Source organism: Pterocles gutturalis, unplaced genomic scaffold (assembly GCF_000699245.1).
Source record: "Pterocles gutturalis isolate BGI_N339 unplaced genomic scaffold, ASM69924v1 scaffold8944, whole genome shotgun sequence".
NCBI lineage: Eukaryota > Metazoa > Chordata > Aves > Pterocliformes > Pteroclidae > Pterocles > Pterocles gutturalis.
The window spans coordinates 2747-6242 of NW_010128213.1; positions in this window are offsets into that span (position 1 = coordinate 2747).

The following is a 3496-nucleotide window of genomic DNA, read 5'->3' on the forward strand; positions in this document are numbered from 1 at the left end:
CAGGGAGGTGGGAGGTGGAATCCAGTCTGCTTGCAGGCTTCCTAAGCACCTGATGCAACTTCCAGAGAGTCTGGGTGCATCTTGTGATGGCACCCGCCCAGCCCGCAGGAGCGACCCAAGCACCACCACCAGCTGCTCAGAGCTTGTTGCAAGGCTCTTCTCCCATGTTTCGTACCCAAGAGATTAACAGGCTGATGCCAGGAGCCCTGAACTGGGGCTGTGCCTGGAGAGGACACTTTGCTGCCTCCGTCTCTCCCAGTTTGGGGTTGTTCAGGGGGCTGCTGCCATAAGCAAAAGTCTAAACGTGTCTTATCAATGCCTTTCCTCTTGGTGTTGATTTTTATAGTACCACCCCAGAAGATCCATGAGTATTGGGCTACTCTGTGTCCCATCCTCCTGGGTGGACCTGCTCTGGCTGCTCAGTTCTGCAGGGTCTCAACCCTGAGAGGGGTGGAGATGCTGGAGGCAGCCTGAGCTCTCCTCCAGTCTTGCCAGGAGTTGCAGTTTTTCTGCCTGTTTGCCTAGAAGGTGTCTGGAACTGAGCAAAGCTGCTGTCTGCCACATCTGACCCCAAGAAAGGAGAAGGAAAAAGGTGGTTTCCCCTCTCCTTCGGCTGGAATAGTTCAGCTGGATTATATTCTTTCTATTTTTCAATGTACTTTGGGTAAAAGAGGGGGGAAAAAAGGAAACCCCAAGAGTTCTGAGGTCAGACCGCAGGTCTTGGCTCTGAACCTTGCTCTTACGACTCCTTGAGTAGTTGATGCCTTGTAGTCCCATCAGTTTCAAGTGCGACATGGGCTCTGCGAGTGATGCTCTGACCTGGGTCCTCTGGGAACACAGCCCAGGTGACAAAAGTCACTGTGGGCTTTTGGGGGGCTTTGCAGGATTCCCCGGACAGGAGGGACTCTGCTGGGAAGCTGCTGCACCTTGGGGAGAAACGTTTCAGGGGGATCCTGACGCCGCAGTGAAGCACGGTCTCTTGGGGAGGATGGGAGCTGGGGCAAGGGCAGGTTGGAAGCTTTGAAGAAGTGAAGCTGCTGCAGCTATCAGTGCTGGAAGGAGTTTCCATGACTTCTGAAGCAGACTTAAGTGATGAAAGTCATCAGCAACCCAGTAATTTTCCTTCAGCTTGCCCCACTGCGGAGGACGTTGGTTGCCGCTGTAACCGAATTTAGCAGCTGGAGTTTCCTAAGCGAGTTCTTTAAGGTCTTTTGAAAGAAACTGCCGTTGCACGTATCAGTTCATCACGGGGTGAACTGAAGAACAGAACCCTTAGGAAGAAGCGCAGCGGCTCTATTTTGGGGTCCGCACATTGCCAGGGGCCGTGTCTGCAGGCTCCTGGGGCTCCCCTCCGCAGCTCTGCCCTTGGGACAGAAGGTGCAGGCTTTCTCTCTGCTCCCCAGGTGTGTGCTGGGCTGTTTCCTGGCAAATTTTGCTGGGATAGACACAGGCTCCCGTTGTTTAGCAGAGTCACCCCAATCCTGCTGGTTCCCCAGCACCACGCTTTACAGCAAAGCTGAGCCAAGTCTTCCTGAGAAAGGTTTTAGCCCTTCAGGCTTTAGTAGCTAAATGCAAAAGGCTACGGGAAATGAAAAACTAAGGTAAAAAGCAAATATAATCGAGATGTTCTGCTTTGCAGCCTCAGCTTTGACGTGCTGTGCTGTGTCCCAGGTGTCGATGGCACGGCCCTGCTCTGAGCTGCTGGCGTCGATGTCTCCGTGTTTCCTCGCTGCAGAGGAGCAGCGCCCGGGCTCCCCCCCTAGGCGGTGGGCACAAGGCTTTGGCACCGGTGTCGATGCCCAGCAGCAGGCTCGCCCAGGCACACGGCCCTTCCCATACACAGTGATCTGGGAGCAGGTCCACAGTCTGCAGGGAACGTCAACATTCCAGAGACAAAGCATCTCACAACCTCCTGCTTTCGTGGTTTCTGAAGCGGTTTTGAGAGCAATTAAGTAAGTTCCTCATTGTGAAATGCAATTCTCAGCACAGATAAGCGCTAACTATCTCAGTAGCCTTTGAAAAATCCTCATTCTTTCCTAAGCAGTGAGCTGCATGATGCAGCAGAGGAAGCACACAGATAATATCTTCGAAGATCTGCTGGCTCTGCCCTTTGCACAAGAGCAGCCGGGGTGCTGGCAGCTCCGGCAGTTCCTCTGCTGCTGTCTCCAACGTGCTGAGTCTCTGGTCCCCCCTGCCCACAGCAGGGCTGCCTCCAGGACTAGGGGAGGGTGCCCGGGGTCGTGAGCGAGTGAGCGCTGTCTCCAGGGATGGGGATCCCGTGCCGTCTCTGGGCCCTGTCCCAGCCCCGCACAGCTCCAGGGGTGTTGTTAGCGTGTGTCTCAATGGATTGTCTGTGCAGCAGCACCTGCCCACTGCCTCTCATCCTTCCACGGGGCACCTCTGCAAAGACCCCAGCTCTGTGTACTCTGTTACCTTCCTGTGAGACAGCTGAAGCCTCGAATGAGGCTCCCCTGAGCCTTCTCCCCTCCAAGATGACCAAACCCAGCCTTCTCATCTCTTCTCAGGTGTCCTGTGCTCACAGGGGCTTCACTCCGCTCTGTCAAAACAGAGAACAGCCACACATGTGCTCCTGTGGCTCACTGCAAGGCTGGCAATTTGCTTTGCAGATGTTCTTGGAAGCACTGAAGGACCCGTACAGTGCATCAGAGGGTGCAGCTCCACGGGTGAGGAGCCCAGCTTGGGGTCGGGGACACCTGCAGAGTCGCTGCTAGAGGCACCGTGCAACCGCTGCAGGTCCTGCAAAGCCCCACGCAGGGAAGAGTTCAGCCAATTGAACCTACCCAGGGGGAACATGGGCAGGGAATTGGGTGATCTCTGTCTGTGCTACTGAACCAAGGTGTTTCTGTTCCAGAAGGAAAAATATGATTGCAATGAGCAATGAGTTAGGGGTGAGCTGAGGAGCCCCACAAGTGAGCAGCTCCTTTGCTTCTCAGTGCACCAGCTTGTTCAAGCACACCGTTCCCCTGATCCAGCAGAATCCCGCTGCCCAGCTGCGTCGGCACGGCTGTACCACAGCGAGGATTTGTCCAGCAGCTGGATTTGCACCCACACAGGGAGGGGGGCTTTGGCCAGGGGAAGAGGGGGGGCTTTACCAGATGAGCTCATGGTACAGCAGCAGTTTGGACAAGGGCAAGCCCCCCTGCCTGTGCTGCCCCGTGCTCAAGATCAGCGTGCTGGAGGCTGGCGGATCCTGCCCAGCCCATCATCCCGGCGCCTGGTCCTGCTGCTCTGTCTGTGCAGGAAGGTGCACAAGGGGCGGCATCCGTGGACCCTTCCAGACCACAGCAGGGGCAGGGTGGGTTAGGGAGGTGAGATGGGGAGTGGGGAGCAGAGCAGACACCCTTTAGCGCTGGTGCCTCCACAGGGGGATATGAAGACATCTTTTTTGACCTTTAAGAGCAGCGAAGGGTGAAGAGCACCATGGGGGAAGGAACCCTGTCCCTGTAAGACATCCCCAGAAGGAGTCAAGGCTCTC